Below are 23,619 nucleotides of genomic sequence, written 5' to 3' on the forward strand. Positions count from 1 at the left end.
GTTTATTAGTGACAGTCTTGCACGCAACACTGGTTAATGCAAAATAAAACTCTTAATCTGTTTTATCTTCACATCAACAGCCTCCAATGAACATGTAAATTCTCCACAGGACCAGCAGGAGGCCATTCAACCCCTCGAGTTTGTTCCTTCATTCTCTTACATCGCAGCCGATCTGTATCTTAACTCCATTAACTCATCCTGGTTCTATAACTCTTAATACCCTTACCAAACAAAAAGATATCAATCTCAGTTTTGAGATGTTCAACTGATCCCCAGTATTGACGCTTTCCTGGGGAATGGAGATAAAGATTTTCATTAGCTTCTGTGCTTCCTGACATCACCCTGAATGACATGGCTCTAAATGTCAGCCGAGCATTTCCAGTTTTTACACCTGTCAAATTTAGTCTCTGCAAATGAGATTATAATTTAGTAATCAGTAACTCATGTACATTATCACACCTTTATTTTTTGCTTTGCAGCTATTCACCCTTCTGTCCTGCTGGATACAAGATATCATGCGTGTGGGATCTTGCTGTGTATTCTTGGCATGGGGTGAAAATGTAAAGGTGTCGATGGTAGCCATTATGTGAAGGTGCTGGCGTTGGATTGGGGTAAACACAGTAAGAAGTCTCACAACACCAGGTTAAAGTCCAACAGGTTTACTTGGTAGCACAAGCCACTTGCTTTCGGAGTGCTGCTCCTTCATCAGGTGAGTGGGCGTTGTGTTCACAAACAGGGCATATAAAGACACAAATTCAATTTACAAGACAATGGTTGGAATGCAAGTCTTTACAGGTAATCAAGTCTTAAAGGTACAGACAATGTGAGTGGAGAGAGGATTAAGCACAGGTTAAAGAGATGTGTATTGTCTCCAGCCAGGACAATTAGTGAGATTTTGCAAGCCCAGGGAAGTCGTCGGGGTTACAGATAGTGTGACATGAACCCAAGATCCTGGTTGAGGCCATCCTTATGTGTGCAGAACTTGGCTATCAGTCTCTGCTCAGCGACTCTGCGTTGTCGTGTGTCATGAAGGCCACCTTGGAGGCCGAATGCCCGTGACCCCTGAAGCGTTCCCCAACAGGAAGAGAACACTTTTGCCTGGTGATTGTCGAGCGGTGTTCATTCATCCGTTGTTATAGCGTCTGCATGGTCTCCCCAATGTACCATGCCTCGGGACATCCTTTCCTGCAGCGTATCAGGTAGACAACATTGGTCAAGTATGTATGTACCGTGTACCTGGTGGTTGGTGTTCTTACGTGAGATGATGGCATCCGTGTTGATGATCCAGCACGTCTTGCAGAGGTTGCTGTGGCAGGGTTGTGTGGTGTGGTGTGGTGTGGTGTCGTGGTCACTGTTCTCCTGAAGGCTGGGTAGTTTGCGGCGGACAATAGTCTGTTTGAGGTTGTGCGCTTGTTTGAAAGCAAGAAGTGAGGGTGTGGGGATGGCTGATATGTTCAGTTTCCAATGATCCGGAGACTAGAAAATTGAGGCCAATAATTCAACATTGACAATGGACTGTGGTTTTCTGTCATTCCTGACATAAATTAGATTTGAGGGTATTGAAAATGGTTTTGAATTTGATCAATGTTTTGAAGCTATTAAGGGAACTATTCCCACAAGTTGGGGAGTCAAAGAGGCAGCGACTAAAATCTAATATCGGACCTTTCAGGAATGAAATTAGAAAACGCTTAGACGTACAAAGGATGGTAGAAGTTTGGAAGTCTCTTTCAGAAACAACAATTCATGCTGAATCAATTGTTAATTTTAAATCTGATATGAATAGATTATTGTTGTCCAAAGGTGATAAGGAATATGAAGTTAAATTACAGACCAGCAATGATCTAAATGAAAGGCCAAATGGGCTCAAAGGGCTAAATATCCTCCTCCTATTTTGTTGATGGGGTCAGGTGGAGATTTAAATCTCATCAATCAAACTTAAATTTCCCTGGTAGGACCAGATTAGCTTTGGCTAATATCAAGTGTAGTTTTGGCATCCTGCACTTGGTTGAAGTCATGGGGTTACACTGAGACTTCATTTGAAGCAGCCTTTTGGCTAAGATGCAAATGAGATCAAGACTTGGAGAAGGTGCAATGCCTGCTCCAATCAGCTTGGATCATGTAGATCAAGCCCAAGACAGGAAGTGAGAAGCCTGTCTTGTCCGCTTGGATCGGGAATGTCTCACTTGCTGAGACTCCGAATTGGACTTTGAGTAGGTTGAATTGGATAGAAACAAAAAAAAACTGATACTATCGTGGGACATCCAGATTCTGAGCAGATTGTAAACTGTCCTGCATTGATTGTAGTGGAGAAGGAAACTGTGATACTGCTAAAAAATACCACCTACAGATCAGATATGTGAAGAGACACTCATAGTTCCAGGATTCAGCCCATAGTTAGTGTGTAGCACACTCACATGAGTCAAAAGGTTGTGGCTTCAAGTTTCATTCTGCTAGAAATTCAAGCGTAAAGTCCAGATTGATGGTCCAGTGCAGTACTGTGGGAGTGTCGCACTGTCAGAGGTGCTGTTTTTCAGATGACATGTTAAACAAGAAGTCCTAATTTTGCCTCTTGGCTGGATGTAAAAGATTCCATGGTGGCACTGTTCAAGGTGTAAGGCCAAGCAGGGATTTGAACACAAAGATGAGGATTTTTAAATTGACGTAATGCCCGGTCTGAACATGATGATGACTTGCAAACAGGACTTAGTGTGAATAAGGAAACAGCGGTTTAGATGAGATGAAGCTTATAGAGGGGAGAATTTAACATGTGGTGGGGGGGGGGGGGGGGGGGCGGCAAGCAGAATAGCAATGGAATAGTTTATTAAAATTCTTCTGTGGAATGTGGGTGTCGCTGGCTAGAACAGCATTTATTACCCATCCCTAATTGCTCTTGTGGGGTAATGGTGAGCTGCCTTCTTGAACTGCTGAAGTCGATATGGTGTACATAGAACATAGAACATAGAACAGTACAGCACAGAACAGGCCCTTCGGCCCACGATGTTGTGCCGAGCTTTATCTGAAACCAAGATCAAGCTATCCCACTCCCTATCATCCTGGTGTGCTCCATGTGCCTATCCAATAACCGCTTAAATGTTCCTAAAGTGTCTGACTCCACTATCACTGCAGGCAGTCCATTCCACACCCCAACCACTCTCTGCGTAAAGAACCTACCTCTGATATCCGTCCTGTATCTCCCACCACGAACCCTATAGTTATGCCCCCTTGTAACAGCTCCATCCACCCGAGGAAATAGTCTTTGAACGTTCACTCTATCTATCCCCTTCATCATTTTATACACCTCTATTAAGTCTCCCCTCAGCCTCCTCCGCTCCAGAGAGAACAGCCCTAGCTCCCTCAACCTTTCCTCATATGACCTACCCTCCAAACCAGGCAGCATCCTGGTAAATCTCCTCTGCACTCTTTCCAGCGCTTCCACATCCTTCTTATAGTGAGGTGACCAGAACTGCACACAATATTCCAAATGTGGTCTCACCAAGGTCCTGTACAGTTGCAGCATAACCCCACGGCTCTTAAACTCCAACCCCCTGTTAATAAAAGCTAACACACTATAGGCCTTCTTCACAGCTCTATCCACTTGAGTGGCAACCTTTAGAGATCTGTGGATATGGACCCCAAGATCTCTCTGTTCCTCCACACCCACAGTGCTGTTAGGGAGGGGGAAGGGGGTTCCAAGATTTTGATCCAGTGACTGAGAAGGAATGGCAATATATTTCCAAGTCAGGATGGTGAGTGACTTGGAGGGGAATTTCCAGGTGGTGGTGTTCCCAATTATCTGCTGCCCTTGTCATAAAGTCATAGAGTCATAGAGGTTTACAACATGGAAACAGGCCCTTCGGCCCAACTTGTCCATGCCGTCCTTTTTTTTAAACCCCTAAACTAATCCCAATTCCCCTCATTTGGCCCATATCCCTCTATACCCATCTTACCCGTGTAACTATCTAAATGCTTTTTAGAAGACAAAATTGTACCTGCCTCTACTACTCCCTCTGGCAGCTTGTTCCAGAAACTCACCACCCTCTGTGTGAAAAAATTGCCCCTCTGGGCACTTCTGTATCTCTCCTCTCTCACCTTAAACCTATGCCCTCTAGCTTTAGACTCCCCTACCTTTGGGAAAAGATATTGACGATCTAGCTGATCTATGCCCCTCATTATTTTATAGATCTCTATAAGGTCACCCCTCAGCCTTCTACGCTCCAGAGAAAAAAGTCCCAGTCTATCCAGCATCTCCTTATAACTCAAACCATCAAGTCCCGGTAGCATCCTAGTAAATCTTTTCTGCACTGTTTCTAGTTTATTAATATCCTTTCTATCATAGGGTGACCAGAACTGTACATAGTATTCTAAGTGTGGCTTCACCAATGTCTTGTACAATTCAACAAGACGTCCCAACTCCTGTATTCAATGTTCTGACCAATGAAACCAAGCATGCTGAATGCCTTCTTCACCACTCTTTCCACCTATGACTCCACTCTCAAGGAGCAATGAACATGTACCCCTAGATCTCTTTGTTCTGTAACTCTCCCCAACGCCCTACCATTAACTGAGTAAGTCCTGCCCTGGTTTAATCTACCAAAATGCATCACCTCGCATTTATCTAAATTAAACTCCATCTGCCATTCGTCAGCCCACTGGCCCAATTGATCAAGATCCCGCTGCAATCGGAGATAAATTTCTTCACTGTCCACTATGCCACCAATCTTGGTGTCATCTGCAAACTTGCTAACCATGCCCCCTATATTCTCATCCAAATCATTAATATAAATGACAAATAACAGTGGACCCAGCACTGGTGGCACGGTAGCACAGTGGTTAGCACTGCTGCTTCACAGCTCCAGGGACCTGGGTTCGATTCCCGGCTTGGGTCACTGTCTGTGTGGAGTTTGCACATTCTCCCTGTGTCTGCGTGGGTTTCCTCCGGGTGCTCCGGTTTCCTCCCACAGTCCAAATATGTGCAGGTTAGGTTGATTGGCCATGCTAAAATTGCCCCTTAGTGCCCTGAGATGCGTAGGTTAGAGGAATTAGTGGGTAAAATATGTAGGGATATGGGAGTAGGGTCTGGGTGGGATTGTGGTCGGTGCAGACTCGATGGGCCGAATGGCCTCTTTCTGTACTGTAGGGTTTCTATGATTTCTATGATCCCTGAGGCACACCGCTGGTCACAGGCCTCCAGTTTGAAAAACAGCTTTCTACAACCACCCTCTAGCTTCTGTCAAGAAGCCAATTTTGTATCCATTTAGAAACCTCACCCTGGATCCCGTGAGATTTAACCTTATGCAACAACCTACCAGATGTCCTTCTCGATGGTCGTGGTTGTTGGTTTGTTGCTGTCGAAGGAGCCTTCGTGAGTTACTGCACTGCTTCTTATAGATAGTACACATTACTGCCATTGTGCATCAATGCTGAAGGGAGTGAATGTTGAGTTTAGAGGTACGGATCAAGGGCATGGCTCCACAGTTTGACTCAGAGGCAATTAGCGGGGTACTGAGTTTCCGAATGGACATCTGGCTGTCCAAACAAAAGCCACAAATCCTTGACAATGTTGTCACGAAACACATTCATTAAGCGATTTAGCACTCCAATGAAATAAGCAGTATGCTAAGTTCCAGTTCATTGCACTGCACTAACATTGAGGCAACAAATTTATCTAACTTGTGTTTAAGGGATTAAAAACTGCAATTAATTTTGTCTCACAAGACACTGTGGAGTAACATGGGGACTCTGATTCATCACCACATCGAATAAATCAGAAAACACTTCTGTCAGCTGCAATTCTGCATGTAATTAAAATCGAACACCTGGCATTTTCCTGCCTTTCTTATGTAGAATTAACATTGCTTTGTTTGATCCCTGATATATTGCATTTTGCAATTATGATGATGATGACTGATAGCAGCTTTTTGATAGATTGTATTGTTAGATGTGCATGCACTGAGCTATTACTTCAGATTTATCCAAACAACTGGAAAGTTGGAATCAATGGCTTAAATGACTGTATGGCTGTAATTAATGCTTCTTTGACAAATCCATGCAACCATTTGTGCCATCTAATTGATCCATATTCTTTAAATTCCTTCACACTGAGAATGAGTTGCCATTCTGATTATGCCTTTTTTATCTGAACAATGATTTTAAAGATATTAGTGATCACAGTCGCTAGTAGTTTTAGCTGGGCCTGAATTTTACATTCGGGACTTGCTGGAAGTTAGAACAGGCGGCAGCGGATATGAAACCAACTCCTGCTCGAGATCACGTTGTTAATGGGATATTATGCTGGCTGGCATAATAATGGCCATCCAGCATGAAACAGGCTCTGCGAGAAGCTCAGCACCACTGGCGAGGGTGGGCGGAGGACGGGAACTGAGAAAATGGAGAGTATGGGCTGGCACTGCCAATGCACTCCCTCAGTGGAAAAATAAGTGTTGAGGCAGCACAACCCAACACACAGACCTCAGTCCCCAGACACGTATGTTAATTTTATTTGGGCCCTGGCCTTTCATTCCATCCTGGATCGAGGTTGAACTTAAACATAAAGGCCAATCGGCCCACCTGCTAACTGTAAAGGCAGATAGCCAGTGTAAAATACTGGTCAATTGCTGGTTAATTAATTTAAATTGGTTTCTTGATAGTCGGCGGACGCACTTCTGAGCCATCCCAACCCCACCAAACGAAATATCACGCATGGGTGTGATAATGTCAGGATGCACACCCGATGTCTTCTTCCATGATTTTACATGCTGTTGGTTCAAGTGCGAACCTAAACGACCAACGTAAAATTGCAATAGTGACTACATTTCAGAAAGTACTTAATTGCCTTTAACGCATTGTGAGTAAACCTGAGCCTGTTCAAGATGCTATAGAAATACAAGTCTTTCTATCTTATCCACCACATGCTCGCTCCACCAGCCACATGAGGCCTGTTAATATTGACCACAATGTGGAGATGCCGGCGTTGGACTGCGGTAAACACAGTAAGAGTTTTAACAACACCAGGTTAAAGTCCAACAGGTTTATTTGGTAGCAAATGCCATTAGCTTTCAGAGCGCTGCTCCTTTGTCAGATGGAATGGATACCTGCTCTCAAACAGGGCATACAGAGACACCCCCGTTTGAGAGCAGATATCCACTCCGTCTGACAAAGGAGCAGCGCTCCGAAAGCTAATGGCATTTGCTACCAAATAAACCTGTTGGACTTTAACCTGGTGTTGTTAAAACTCTTACAATATTGACCACAACATGAGAATGGATTCACTGGTCACAATTTCCAGCAGGGAGGTTTGTTCAAAGAAAGTACTGGTTTCAGAATCCACACTATCACTCTGTAGCCTCATCAGAATCTACATCACCACAATCCAGCTACATTTCAGACTAATTCCCTTAAGAATAAGACAATCCCTTGGTCTTGCAAAGGATACCATTATTGTCTAAAACACAGGTTTCCCCAGGAGATGGAAGTGCAATTGTTGTGTCTAATTCTGTATTGCTCAACTTTCATAAGCATAGTCAACCACTCATTAAATGTCATTACTAAATTGCCACTATGCCACAATGACTATGAAAAGAAATGTTACTTATAATTCACCCTATTGATTCATTCAGTCCTTTTGCTCTTGGCACTATTGCTATTACTGTTTGCCTGAAGGGGATTTTCACAGTAACTTCATTGCAGTATTCATGTAACCCTACTTGTGACTAATAAATAAACTTTACTTTACTTTTACTTTTTATTTATACAGAGTGTTGAATCTCTACATTCTAACCATTAAATTGTGTAAAACTTACATTGTGCTGTGATGTATGAATAACAAGCTGTAGAAATGAATATCAACCGAAACGTCTGGTTCTGGATATATGGCTTCTAGACATCTCGTCTCCAGCTGTCTCCAGACAAATTGTGTTAGTCAACATGCAACACAAAACATATCTAGAATGAAACGATGGAATTTAATGCACTTCCTTTGTTGGTTTTGGGGCCGGAGGGGGGCATTTAATTGGGTGGAAACGTGATAAGTGGGGATCTCGCCACCATTCTGCCCCTCCCCTTGCCTGATTAAGTCCAGGGCAGGAAATCTTGTGGATATCCTTATCCTACTGTCAGTAGTATTTAACCAGTTGAGGGATTTGCCATGTAAGAAACCTGAAAAACAAACTCTGATAGACTGGTCACAGTGCCCACATGATTGAAAACTGTCCCCTGCCAGGTCCCTTTCTCTCATCTGGATAACGTTCCAGGGAGGACAAAGTTTCAAAGACATTTTAAAGTTCTCCTTGAAAACATTGAAGTATTGATCCTAATGACTGGAAGCAGCTTGCTACCAACCATTCAAAATAGTGACAACTGCACTTTACTTTCAAGTCCCAACATCTTAATGATGAGGCAGAGCATCGGCAGAGAAGGAAAGAAAAGGAAGCAAATCTTGCACTCCAGATCCCACTCCCTTCTGGGGCGTCCTCCCCGTTGTGCCCAAAGATCCACAGGATGAAAATCAGCCTGTTCAATCACATGAAGACTCTTGGAAGAAACTCATGACTCAAGTAGATGTCATCCTCGAATTAAGGGATAGTTAATCAAATGTATCCGTACTCTTTACTTCAACCACTCCCCGTGGGAGTGAGTTCCACATTCTCACCACTCTTCCAGTGAAGATGTTTCTCCTGAATTCCTGACAGGATTTATTAGTGACTGTCTGATATTGAAGGTCCTGGGTTCTGGTTCCTCACAAGGGAAAAGATCTTCTCTATGAATAATCTATTGAATCTCTTCATAATTTTAAAGCACTTTATTACGTCATTTCCCAGCCTTTTTTCTACAGCTGGATAAATATTAGAAGCCAATGAAAATCCAAGGGCTATGGTGAATGATAAAAGTTTAAAGTTTATTTATTAATCACAAGTAGGCTTACATTAACACTGCAATAAAGTTACTATGAAAATCTCCTAGTTGTCAAACTTTGGCACCTGTTCGGGTACACTGAGGGAGAATTTAGCATGGCCAATGCACCTAACCAACACATCTTTTGGACTGTGGGAGGAAGCCAGAGCATCTAGAGGAAGCCCACGCAGACACAGGGAGAACGTGCCGGTTCCACACAGACAGTGACCCAAGCTTGGAATCAAATCCAGATGCCTGGCACTGTGAGGCAGCAGTGCTAAACACTGCCGCCGTGATAAAGCAGGAGTAGTTTTAGAATTTGTAACAAAGAGCTGGCACATAGAAACCTCATCCTGTGCTGTAAACTTCAATTATGTTATGAGATTTTGTTTTATTGCTTTGAGGTCTCACATGCACATCAACTGTAGAAAGGTGTATCAAAACCATTAGAACAGATGACAAAATATAAATCAAAATTAAACATTGCCAAACACAAAGTTTCATTTCCCACCTGTGTGATTTGTTTTATATGTTCTAGATCTGCGATCCATTGAATATAGCAACTCAGCAAAAACAACTTGCATTTACACAGCATCTTTAACATAGTAAAATAATTTGGGGCATTTTACAAGAATATTGTCAAACAAGATTTATCACTGTACCACATAAGGAGATACCAGGACAAGTAATGAATGCTTGTCATAAAGTTTGATTATAAGGAGCATCGTAAAGGGGGAGAGAGAGGCAGAGTGGGGTGAGAGGTTTAGGGAGGGAATTTCAGAGCACAGGGTTATGGCAACTAAATGCCATAACACCCTCGATAGCCTTGTCCCACCCAGCTCTGCAATCTTCTCCAACCCGAGAACCTTCTGGGATCTCTGCATTCCTCCAATTCTGAGCTCTTGAAGATCCCTGATTTTAATTGCTCTACCATTGGTGGCCATATTATAACCACTTAAAGATGTCAATCAGAAAAGTTAACAATTCGCTTCACTTGTTAAAAGAGGCTCCCTGCTGAGCTTTTATTGGTCGATCCTCTGAGCCAAACATGCGTGATGAGGTCAAGTGGAACCCCAGATGGCCGAACATTGTTATTGAGTCGCACAGGTTAGCTTGGAGGGCAGCATGGGTAAAACCTTTTCAACTTATCTTTCAAAAGTTTCCCGAATCCAGACTATGGTTCATGACTCCTTTGAGATCCCTGAACCATGAGACGCTTCACAGAAATTGTGCGGGGTTAGGAGATGCCTACCCCAGAATGGAGCTGGCCAGTTTGGAAATATAGGCTCACCACCACCCTTATCCTACATTGGCAAAAATTATCATGCTGGGAATGGGTGGGGAATGGGAATCTGGAATTGGGCCGCACCCATGATTTAAAAATGGCTCCAGATTCTGTGGAAATCTGGCCCTGACTACATTGAATCTGCTTCCACTCCCCTTCAGGCAGTGCATTCCATATCATATTCTTCAGGTAGTTTCAGGAACTCTACACTTGGTAATTGTTTTACACATCACTAGTGATAACTTTGTTTTCAATGTGGCTTCCCATAGAATGATAGAAGCTGCCCCTTTACCTCCTCCCTCCTCACTGTCCAAGGCCCCAAACACTCCTTTCAGGCGAAGCAGCATTTCATTTGCACTTCCTCCAATTTGGTTTACTACACTCGTTGCTCACAATGTGATCTCCTCTACACTGGGGAGACTGAATGCAGACTGGGTGACCGCTTTGTGGAACACTTTCGCTCTGTCCGCAAATATGACCCCAGCCTCCCTGTCGTGAAAGGTTGTACAGACAAGCCAGGGAACTACAGACCAGTGAGTCTCACGTCCGTGGTTGGGAAACTACTGGAGAAGATTCTGAAGGACAGAATCTATCTTCATTTGGAGAGGCAAGATTTGATCAGGGATAGTCAGCATGGTTTTGTCAGAGGGAGGTCATGCTTAACAAATTTGATTGAATTTTTTGAGCATGTACCAGATGTGTGGATGAGGGTAGTGCAGTTGATGTACTTTACATGGATTTCAGCAAAGCCTTTGACAAAGTCCCACATGGGAGACTTATTAAGAAGGCTAATGCACAAGGGATACAGGATGACCTGACAAGGTGGATTCATAATTGGCTTAGCGGTAGGAGACAGAGGTGGTGACAGACGGCTGTTTTAGTGACAAGAGGCCAGTGACCAGTGGCATACCACAAGGATCTGTGCTGGGTCCCCTATTGTTCAAGGAAGAAATAGCGAGACATCTGGATATAAATTGTCCCATTGGTAAGACACAGCATGGGTTCATGAAGAGAAGGTCATGTTTGACTAATTTGGTGGAATTCTTTGAGAACATTACATTTGCAGTGGACAATGGGGAACCTGTGGATGTGGTGTATCTGGATTTCCAGAAGGCATTTGACAAGGTGCCGCACCAAAGACTGCGACATAAGATAAAGGTGCATGGTGTTACGGGTAATGTATTAGCATGGATAGAGGATTGGTTAACTAACAGAAAGGAAAGAGTGGGGGTAAATGGGTGTTTTTCTGGTTGGTGATCAGTGACTAGTGGTGTGCCTCAGGGATCAGTGTTGGGACCGCAATTATTTACAATTTACCTAGATGATTTGAAGTTGGGGACCAAATGTAGTGTGTCAAAATTCGCAGTTGACACTAAGATGAGTGGCAGAGCAAAGTGTGCAGAGGATGCTGAAATTCTGCAAAGGGATATAGATAATCTAAGCAAGTGGGTGAGAATCTGCAGATGGAGTACAATGTTGGTAAATGTGAGGTCATCCATTTTGGTAGGAATAACAGCAAAATGGACTATTATTTAAATAGTAAAAAATTGCAGCATGCTGCTGTGCAGTGGGATCTGGGTGTCCTTGTGCAAGAATCACAAGGAGTTAGTTTGCAGGTGCAGCAGGTAATTAAGAAGGCAAATGGAATTTTGTCCTTCATTGCGAGAGGGATGGAGTTTAAAAACAGTGAGATTATGTTGTAGCTGTATAAGGTGCTGGTGAGGCCACACCTGGAGTAGTGTACAGTTTTTGTCTCCTTACTTGAGAAAGGATATACTGGCACTGGAGGGGGTGCAGAAGAGATTCACTAGGTTGATTCCAGAGTTGAGATGGTTGGCTTATGAGGAGAGACTGAGTAGACTGGGGCTACACTCATTGGAATTCAGAAGAGTGAGGGGAGATCTTATAGAAACATATAAGATTATGAAGGGAATAGATAAGATAGAAGCAGGGAAGTTGTTTCCACTGGCGGGTGAAACTAGAACTAGGGGTCATGGCCTCAAAATAAGGGGAAGCAGATTTAGGACTAAGTTGAGGAGGAACTTCTTCACACAAAGTGTTGTGAATCTGTGGAATTCCCTGCCCAGTGAAGCAGTTGAGGCTACCTCATTGAATGTTTTTAAGGCAAGGATAGATAAAGTTTTGAACAGTAAAAGAATTAAGGGTTATGGTGAGCGTGCGGGTAAGTGGAGCTGAGTCCACGAAAATATCAGCCATGATCTTATTGAATGGCGGAGCAGGCTCGAGGGGCCAGGTGGCCTACTCCTGCTCCTAGTTCTTATGTTCTTATTATGTTCGTCATTTATATAAATGACATAGGTGATTATGTGGGGGGTAGGATCAGTAAGTTTGCCGATGACACAAAGATTGGCTGGGTGGTTAACAGTGAGATTGAGTATCTTGGGTTACAGGAAGATATAGACGAGTGGTCAAATGGGTGGAAAATTGGCAGATAGAATTTAACCCTGAAAAGTGTGAGGTGATGCACTTTGGAAGGAGTAATTTGACAAGCAAGTATACTATGAACGGTCTAACACAGGGAAGTTCCGAAGAACAAAGGGACTTGAGCGTGTTTGTCCGTAGATCTCTGAAGGCGGAAAGGCAGGTAAATAGGGTGGTGAAAAAGGCATGTGGCACACTTGCCTTTATCAATCGGGGTATAGATTACAAAAGCAGAGATGTCATGATGGAGTTGTATAGAACTTTGGTGAGGCCACAGCTGGAGTACTGTGTGCAGTTCTGGATGCCACATTATAGGAAGGACATAAACACATTGGAGGGGGTGCAGAGGCGATTTACCAGGATGCTGCCTGGGATGGAACATTTAAGTTATGAAGAGAGGTTGGATAGGCTTGGGTTGTTTCCGTTGGAGCAAAGGAGACTGAGGGGTGACCTGATTGAGGTGTTCACGATTATGAGGGGCATGGACAGGGTGGATAGGGAGCAGCTGTCTCTCTTAGTTGAAGGGTCAGTTACGAGGGGACACAAGTTAAAAGTGAGGGGTGGGAGGTTTTGGGGGGATTTGAGGAAAATCATTTTTACTCAGAGAGTGGTGACAGTCTGGAATGCGCTGCCTGGGAGGGTGGTGGAGGCGGGATGTCTCACTTCCTTTAAAAAGTATCTTGATAGTACTTGGCATGCCATAACATTCAAGGCTATGGGCCAAGTGCTGGCAAATGGGATTAGGTGGGCAGGTCAGGGCATTTCATGCGTCGGTGCAGACTCGATGGGCTGAAGGGCCTCTTCTGCACTGTAGTACTCTGAGATCCTGTGATTCTACTTGCAGTTTCAACTCAGCATCTTGTTTTCATGCCCATATCTGTCCTCAGCTTGCTGCAGTGCTCGTGTGAAACCCAATGCAAACCAGAAGAACAATGTCCAGAATTCTCTGGCTGTTCATACCGGTGGGATCTTCTGATCACACTGTTGGTGCACCCCAGCTGAGGGTTTCTTAGCGGCGTAGTGTGGAGCCAATGGAGCTCAATGTTTCTCGGTGCCCAGATCCCAATCTGTCCTGGTCCCTCCACGCCAACACTATAGTTAAGAAAGCCCACCACGCCTTTACTTTCTCAGGAGGCTAAGGAAATTCAGCATGTCTGCTACAACTCTCACCAATTTTTGCAGATGCGCCATTGAAAGCATCCTTTCCAGATGTATCACAGCTTGGTATGGCTCCTGCTATGACCAAGACTGTAAGAAACTACAAAGGGTCGTGAACGTAGCCCAGTCCATCACACAAACCAGCCTCCCAATGACTCCGTCTACACTTCCCATTGCCTTGGAAAACAGTCAGTATAATCAAAGACCCCACACACTTAGGACATTCTCTCTTCCACCTTCTTCCATTGGGGAAAAGATACAAAAGTCTGAGATCATGTACCAACCGACTCATGAACAGCGTCTTCCCTGCTGCCATCAGACTTTTGTATGGACCTACCTTATATTAAGATGAAAGCAAAATACTGTGGATGCTGGAATCTGAAACAAAAATAGAAAATGCTGGAAAATCTCAGCAGGTCTGACAGCATCTGTGGGGAGAGAATAGAGCCAACGTTTCAAGTCTAGATGACCCTTCGTCACAGCTGAGAGCAAAGAGAATCAGCAGAGATTTATATTGGGTGGGGGGAGATTGGGGTGTGTGGAATGGGACAAAGAGAATGTAGATGAGGATACAGAAGGCTGAGAAGGTGCTAAGAATGTCTATTAAGTGATCAGAATGCAAGAATGGCAGAACAGAGGTACAGATGGTTAAAGGACTGCCTGAGGAATGTGGCAGTTGCACTGACAGTTGCACTGAAGCGCCTTGCTTCAACATAGTCAGTTTCTTTTTTTACCTTTGGCAAGAGTGGATGGAGAACTTTTCTGGTTGTAAACAGACACATTGGCTTCATTTCTAGACCAAGAGTTAACGTGGTTTGCTGTCTTCAGCTTTCCTGGTCCTGTGAACAGTTGTGGGAATTCAGATCTAAAGTTTTTAGGCTGAACTTCTCAACTTTCTAGGTCCTCTAATCTGCAAATCAGTTGCAAGTTGGTACAGGCTTTTCTGCTTAACGGTGAATAACTCTGGTTCAGTATCATATTAAGAGTTTTAGCAACACCAGGTTAAAGTCCAACAGGTTTATTTGGTAGCAAACACCATTAGCTTTCGGAGCGCTGTTCCTTCGTCAGAAGGAGCAGTGCTCCGAAAGCTAATGGTGTTTGCTACCAAATAAACCTGTTGGACTTTAACCTGGTGTTGTTAAAACTCTTACTGTGTTCACCCCAGTCCAACGCCGGCATCTCCACATCATCAGTATCATATATCAGGTTTCAGTGATTTTTTTTCTGTATGTATTGAAAGGTTGCATTCAGTTGTCCTATGACCTTGAATTCAATTCCTCCTGGCCAGTGTAGTATTTTTGCATAATAGCTGAAGAGAAAGATGATTTCTACTGTCAATTTCCTTACACAGTAGATGGGGCACCCAGCTATGCTATCAAGTTACAGGTCAGTAACCGCAATGCTAAGCTTAATGTCAACCAGCGAGGACTGAACAGTATGATTGGGCCCATGGGTCAGCAAACATGCTCAACACAAACAGTGAGCATCAGTTGTCCTTCTGCAATAGCAATGGACCCAGCATTGGGAACATTTCCTTCAAAGAATATCCACAAAAGAAAATGGAGGTCTCCAGATGGCAACACCCTGAATAAGATTGACTATATATGCATCAGCAGCAGAAGGAGGACATCCCTAAAAGAGGTCTGGATGTGTTGAGGTGCTGTTGTAGAATCAAACCACCATCTTGTGTAAGGCAAGATCCACCTGAAGCTAAAGAAAGCAACAACTGCAAAGTCACAATGGTCACTTGCAACGGAGGAAATGAAGGACAAGGACATGTTGGATAGTTTCCCACCTCTCCAACAGATTTGAAGTACTACATCGAGGAACAGTGGGAAATCTTCAGAAGAAGGATTATGAAGAGTGGAGAAGTAACCATCAGGCATTGGAGAGGATCCCACAAAGAACAATGGATCACTGACACAACATGAAAGTTGATTGGTTAAAGAAAGCTGAGAAAGATCAAAAGGAACCGGGAAAAGAACACTGAGCAAATATGAGAAGACAATAAGCCCAGAAGACTAGATAAAGCCGTGAAGAAGAGCTGCAGGAGAAACAAATGAGTATAGACATGGAAACACGAACAACAGCAAACTGGAACAAATCCAAGATGCTGCACTGGATGTACAGGAGCTGACTGGTGTAAGAAGCATTGTACCAATCAAAGGCAAGGGCAGCAGGGCACTATAGAAGATGGGTGAACACTTTTGGGAGATCCTCAACCAGCCCACCCCCAGCTCCATGTCTGAGTTTAAACACACCAACTGAACGTCAGACTAGGTGAAATAGCCAGGTCAGAGGTCCATGGAACCAGAAGAACAGCAAGACACCTGGACTCAGCGAAATACCAGATCTCGTGAAGCATAGCAACAACATTATCACAAGAGGGCTCAGGGACCTCTTCAGCATGATCTGGACATTACAGAGCATCCTAGGTGACTTGAGGTGATAGGTAATGCTCAACCTGCCAAAGAAAGGAAATCTCAGCAACTATACTAACTGGAAGGGCTTAACACTGCTGTCAGTACCTGGTTAGGTCTTCACTACGGTGCTCCTTAACAAATTGAAAGCAGACGTGGACAGTATCCTTCATGAAGAACATGAAGATCTCCTGGGTAGCAGATTGTGCTGCAAACAGAGCTTTATGCTCAGGCACATCATAGGAGTGGAGGTTGGAGCGCCAGAAGCTATTTGCTATCAACTTCACTGATTTCAAAAAGACTTTCAGTAGCATCCAAAAGAGAAAATGCTGGAAAATCTCAGCAGGTCTGGTAGCATCTGTAAGGAGAGAAAAGGGCTGACATTTCGAGTCCAGGTGACCCTTTGTCAAAGCTGGCAATAGCATGCAATAACATCGATTGGCAGTCACTCTGGTACATTGCAAACAGTACAGCATTCCAGAGCGGGATATAAACATCTTCAAAGCCTTATAACACACCTCCAGTTGCTGCATCAAGACCAGCAGGGACACCACAGACTCCTTCAGCATTATCACAAGAGAACAGTAAGGCTGAATACTCTGCCTATTTCCAAAGTGGGCGCAGACTTTGGTATCCTGTAGCAACACTGGTTGATGCACCTGGGTTTGACAAATGGCATCGCTGATGGCTGAAGAATTGCATATGCTTCACCAGCCTTGAGAGGAAAAGCAGCAAGATTGGTCTGTGCAGCAGCTGCAAGAAGACTCAAACAATGAGCACTGGACGGCAAAAGCCCGTGCCATTGCCACCAGGCACGAGAACATTGAGGATATCGACCACTTCCCCTACCTGGAGAGCAACACCTCCAGGGAGGGTGATGTACAGATTGACCTCAATGCGAGAATTGGCAAAACAGCATCAGTCATCCAGTGGCTCCACACAGTCGGGACAGCCGTCACCATCAGCACAGACTGCTTAGACGTGCCTGTCGGACATGAGTATCCAGTTCACAGTGAAGTTGAGAAAAGACAAAAGTACTGACCAAGATATCCTCTTTGGACTGATAGATCCATTTGAGTCCTCTGAGGAGGACTCGGCAAAATACATAGAATGCCTTGGGTATTACTTCCAAGCGAACTCAATTGGGGAGAAGGCAAAGCACAAGGCAATTCTGCTGAGTGCGTGTGGAACCCAAACATATAATCTGATTCACAGTCTGACAGCCACAAGCAAGCCCGACTGCAAACCATTCAGTGAACTCATGGAATTGGTCAAGTTAAATTTCCAGCCTAAACCATCAGTCATACTCCAGAGATTCAAGTTTAATTAAAGGGGGGGAACCCCAGATGAAACGATTGCGACTGAAATTGAAACAGGTATCAGAATATTGTGATTTTGGAGCTACTTTGAATGACATGTTACAGAACAGATTTGTCTGCGGGATGAATAATGAGGCGATTCAACAGAGATTACTTGCAGAAGATGATATAAATTTTAAATGAGCAATGGAGATAGTGTAGGCAATGGGAAGCACTGAAAAAGGTGCACAAGACTGACAGGGTGCTCAAAATGGTGCCATTAACCGGTTCGGGTGGGAATCTAACGTCAGTAAGGGCACGAAATCCGAAGAAGTAGCCGTGAGGTGGGAAATGAATTCAGCCACAAGTAAGACAAGAAGATGTAAAAGAGGCAATCAGTCAGCGAAGTTTCAAGTGGAATGTTGATGATGTGAAGGTAATCATTCCCCTGGATCCTGCAAGTATAAGGTGTGTTTTTATTGTCATAGGAGAGGCCACGTTATGTACAGATGCAGAGCCAAGTCAAGTCTGCTGAATAGTTGATTAAATAAAGCGCTACCAGTATATAACGTGGAAGACTCTGGCACCAAAAATTTTAATATTCACTCACTGTGGGATGGTACGGTAACACAGTGGTTAGCACTGTTGCCTCACAGCACCAGGAACCCGGGTTCGATTCTTGGGTGACTGTGCGGAATTTGCATGTTCTCCCCGTGTCTGCATGGGTTTCCTCCGGATGCACCAGTTTTCTCCCACAGTCTGAAAGATGTGCGAGTTAGTGACACTGTGCTCCCTCAGTGTACCCGAACGGGCGCTGGAGTGTGGCAACTAGGGGATTTTTACAGTAACTTCAATGCAGTGTTAATGTAAGCTTACTTGTGACACTAATAAATAAACTTTAGAAGCAGGCAAGAAAGGCCCCACTACTGTAATGCTCTGGGTAAATGGGAAGCCTCTTAAGATGGAAGTTGATACAGGGGCATTAGCTGCTGTGATAGGTGAACATAAATGGATAAATTCAACCATTGAATTTGACAAGTACTGTGGCCAAGTTAACAACTTATCCTGGAGAAGCAATAAAAATAGTGGGCAGTGCAATGGTACCTGTGAGCTACGGGCAACAGTACCCAACTCCCAATGATCATGGTGACAGGAGAAGGACCAAGCCTTCTTGGCTGTGATTGGCTCAAGGAAATTAAGTTAAATTGGACCGAGAATTTCCTTGTACGGGAAGGAGAACTGCTCGAACTGATGAAAAAATACAAGAACCACTTCAAGGGTGAATTAACCAAATTAAAAGGTCTGCAGTCGAAGATCTATGTGGACCCAGAGGTGACCCTTCAATTCTTTATAAAGAGACCAGTCCCGTATGCTTTATGAGAGAAAGTAGACATTGAATTAAAGCAATTAGAAGAACTGGGCATTATCCAGTCAGTTCAGTTCTCGGAATGGGCAGCACATGTAGTTCCCATATTGAAACCAGACAACACCGTCCGCATTTGTGATGATTATAGTTAACAGTTAATTGGGTTGCCAAGATGGATAAATATCCAATCCCGAACATTGAAGACCTGTATGCAAAGATGGCTGGAGGTCAATCTTATACAAAACTGAATATGAGTCATACATAACAGTAACTTGAATTAGACAACGCTTCCTGAGGTTATGACATGATAAACACACACACAAAGAGTTGTTCCAATACACTTGCCTTTCGGCGTTGGGACGCCTTGTTGAATTTGTACAAGACATCGGCAAGGCCACACTTGGAATACTGTGTGCAATTCTGGTCACCCTCTTATAGAAAGGATATTATTAAACTAGAAAGAGTGCAGAAAAGATTTACTAGGATGCTACCGGGACTTGATGGATTGAGTTATAAGGAGAGGCTGGATAGACTGGGACTTTTTTCTCTGGAGCGTAGGAGACTGAGGGGTGATCTTATAGAGGTCTTTAAAATAATGAGGGGCATAGATCAGATAAATAGTCAATATCTTTTCCCAAAGGTAGGGGAGTCTAAAACTGGAGGGCATAGGTTTAAGGTGAGAGGGGAGAGATACAAAAGTGTCCAGAGGGGCAATTTGTTCGCACAGAGGGTGGTGAGTGTCTGGAACAAGATGCCAGAGGTAGTAGTAGAGGCGGGTACAATTTTGTCTTTTAAAAAGCATTTAGATAGTTACATGGGTACGGTGGGTATAGAGGGATATGGGCCAAATGCGGGCAATTGGGATTAGTTTAGGGGTTTTAAAAAAAAGGGCGGCATGGACAAGTTGGGCCGAAGGGCCTGTTTCCATGCTGTAAACCTCTATGACTCTATGTCCTCAGTATGTGCAATTTTCCCAAGGACAATGGAGAGTCCGCTGCAAGTTGGGGTATACCTTGATGATGTTCTCATAACAGGATTGAAGGAAGCCTAACATCTGGCAAACTTAGAGGAGGTGCTGAAGAGATTTCAGGAGGCTGGAGTTCGCCTCAAGAAGGACAAATGTACTTTTCAAGCCACTGAGGGTAACCTACCTAGGGTACTGTGTAGATGCACAAGGATTACACCCCACGGAAAACAAGGTCAAGGCCATAAAAGAGCCACTGGCCTCCAAAAACACATCTGAGCTCAAATCATTTTTGGGAATGGTAAATTACTATGGGCGTTTTTACCAAACATGTCGATGTTATTGCCCCCTTGCATATTCTGCTAAAAAAGCACCAGTGTTGGTCTTGGAAGACTCCCCAGTAAGAAACTTTCAATAGAGTAAAGCAATTGCTGCACTCTTCAAACTTGTTAATACATTTCCACCTGTCTAAGGAACTGGCATTAACCTGTGATGCCAGCCCATATAGCATTGGTGCGGTGTTGTCCTATGAGATAGATGACGGATCTGAAAGGCCAATAGGGTGTGTCTGAAGAACTCTCTCAGAGGCCAAAAAAGGCACAAATTGAGAAAGTATTGTCATTATTTTTGGTGTCAATAAATTCCACCAGTGCTTATATGCCAGGCATTTTACCATCATTTCTGCCCACAAGCCACTCTTGGGTCTTTTTGTAGAAAAGATTATTCTGCCAATTGCATCAGCAAGAAGTCAGTGTGGGCATTAACTCTGTCCACCTATGAATATACATTCAAGCACCAACATGGAACACACATAGCAAATGCGGATGTTCTTAACCACCCCCTTTACAAGAAAGTGTTATAACTGCTCCAGTGCCACAGGAAATTGTCACGGCGGTGAATTTTTTTGGACGCAGTGCCAGTCTCGGCAAAGCAAATCAGGTACTTGACCAGTTGGGATCCATGTCTGGACAATAGCGAGACCCAAAATGCTTACAGGTTGGGCCAATGAGCCAATTTCTGAAGAAATGAAACCATTTGTAATCCGCAGGATGAATTGAATTGCCAGGATGGCATCATGCTCTGGGGAGCAAGAGCAGTCATCCCTGTCCCAGGCAGGGAGCTGCTTCCAATAGAATTAGACAGTGTTCATCCGGACATCTCAAAGGTAAAGTTGCTCTCCAGAAGTTATATGTGGTTGCCTGGCATTGATGCCAACATCGAGAGCTTAGTCAAGCACTGTGAACAGTGCCAATTACAACAAGGGTTGCCAGCTGCAGCCCCACTGCACCGTTGGGAATGGCCTGGCCGGCCATGGGTACAAGTCCATGTTGAATATTTTGGTCCATCCCAGGCTCAATGTTTCTGCTCATTGTTGATGCGCACCAAGTGGATGGACATTTTTGAGATGATGTCTCCTACATCGCATGCTCCCATTGAAAAATTATGCTAATATTTTTCCATCCAAAGAATACCTGAAGTCACAGTGTCTGACAATGGAACAGTGTTCACAAAGTTTTTAAAGTTTTGAAGTTTATTTATTAGTTACAAGAAAGGCTTACATTAGCACTGCAATGAAGTTACTGTGAAATTCCCCTAGTCGCCACACTCCGGTGCCTGTTCGGGTCAATGCACCTAACCAGCACATCTTTCAGACTGTGGGAAGAAACCGGAGCACCCGGAGGAAACCCACACAGACACGGGGAGAATGTGCAAACTCCACGCAGACAGTGACCCAAGCCGGGAATCGGACCCGGGTCCCTGGCGTTGTGGGGCAGCAGTGCTAACCACTGTGCCACCGTGCCGCCCCAAGTGCTGAGTTTCAAAACTTCTAAAGTACATTAGAACTGCGCCTTACCACCCAGCATCCAATGGACTAGCTGAGTGAACTGTCTGAACTTCTAAGTCTGACCTAAAGAAGCTGTCAGGAGATTCCCTGGAGCCCAGAATCTCACACTTCGTTCTGAGCTTTTGGACGACTCCACATGCTACAATGGGGGTCCCACCAGCAGAGTTGTTAATGAACCAACATCTCAGAATGAGACTGAGCCTTGTGTTTCCAAATGTGTCAGGGAGGGCGGAGAGAGACCAACCAAAATAGTCAGAAGACAAGTCATGATACATGTCAGTCAACACAGTTGTTTATGGTGGATGATGCCATGTATGTGAGGAGTTTTGGTGATGGATCGAGCTGGGTCCCTGGTATCATTATCACTAAAACTGGACCTGTCTTATCAAGTGGACGTAGAAGAAAGGATCGACTGAAAACAGACAGACCATTTGAGAAAAAGAAAGTTGCCCCAGCAGCTAGCTTTGTCATCAGGAGGTATAGCGCCATCAGGAATTGTTGCTGATGGTTTTAGCACTGAAGTATCTGGTCATCGAGTGGCAGGCACAACTGACGTCTCCATGGAAACAAATGGAACTGAACTGCCTGTGCCTGAAGAGGCACCTGGCATTGTGGTTCCAGCTAACAGCAATCCTGTGTAAGTGCTCCAGATGTGGAGATGCCAGCGTTGGACTGGGGTAAACACAGTAAGAAGTTTAACAACACCAGGTTAAGGTCCAACAGGTTTATTTGGTAGCAAAAGCCACACAAGCTTTCGGAGCTCCAAGCCCCTTCTTCAGGTGAGTGGGAATTCTGTTCACAAACAGGGCATATAAAGACACAGACTCAATTTACATGAATAATGGTTGGAATGCGAATAGAGCTGCGAATGTATGAGTGCTCCAGACAGGAGGCACGCTGCTCCACAAGGATTCGGAAACCCCCTGAAAGACTTGATTTCTAATTGTGTAAATTCATGTACTAAATGTTCAATTATCTGGGACTGTGTAAATTGAGAATTGACATTTGTATAAAGGGACTTGGAAGTGATTGTCCCTTTAAGGACCAATCTGTGGTATAAGGGTCACATGAGAAGGGAACCAATCAGGGAGCAGGATGGGGGATCACCCTGGTAAGTGCTGACTTCTGTACTCAGTTATTGTGGGAGCTGATTGCAGCCAGAAGGCTGTAAGCCTCTGTATAGTTTAACCTGTAAATAAACAAGTTATGTTTTTGCTAAACAAGTGAGTGAGCATCTTTATAATACCCTGTGTTTCTCTATAGTATATGCTATATTTCTCTGTAGTATACCATATGTTTCTCTGTAGAATACTTGATGTTTCTCTGTAGTATATGCTATTTAATTATATGAATGGTCCTTGAGCCCACACAACTTTCTAACCCAAAAGTGCTGCTGACTAACCAAGCTCATCATTCCCCACAGTGAAAATAACTATTTTCAAAATAGCCAACTGTAAACAAATTATCTGGTTGTTATCACATTATGAGACCTTACTGTGCAAGAAACTCATTGGCTGTAAAGCACCTTGGGACATTTTGGATTCAGAAAGGTGCTATATAAATGCAAGTTATTTTTTCTTTCTATTTTAGGGTTAGTACTGAACATTTTTGGGCCTTGAGAACATGGATGTCACAAGTTCATTGCATTAACTGCCAGTGGCTATTTTCAATGTAATGAACATGTTAGCTTTCCTAAGTTAACAGCACTTTTGGATCATAATGTAATGTGGATTGAGCTCCACTTTTCGGGCAAAATTAAATGCCCTCCTCAAATTTAAAATGGAGATGAGGAGAAATGACCTCTTTCAAAGGGCTGAGAATCTGTGGAATTCACAACCCCAGAGTGTGGTGGATGCTGGAACATTGAGTAAATACAAGAAGGCGATAGACAGATTTTTAGAGAGAATAGAGTAGAATCCCTACAGTACAGAAGGAGGCCATTCAGCCCATT

The 23,619-nt window shown here is 43.9% G+C and overlaps 1 long non-coding RNA gene across 1 annotated transcript in view; it reads left to right on the forward strand.

The window, feature by feature from the left end:
• The first annotated feature begins 479 nt into the window (after positions 1-479).
• The window catches only part of LOC144487308 (uncharacterized), a 29,082-nt gene continuing 5,942 nt past the window's right edge, over positions 480-23,619 (forward strand). Inside the window, exon 1 of the long non-coding RNA XR_013496397.1 lies at positions 480-709. This is a non-coding gene — a long non-coding RNA (uncharacterized LOC144487308). The remainder of the gene's footprint in view (positions 710-23,619) is intronic.

This window comes from Mustelus asterias, chromosome 1, assembly GCF_964213995.1.
Source record: "Mustelus asterias chromosome 1, sMusAst1.hap1.1, whole genome shotgun sequence".
Lineage (NCBI taxonomy): Eukaryota > Metazoa > Chordata > Chondrichthyes > Carcharhiniformes > Triakidae > Mustelus > Mustelus asterias.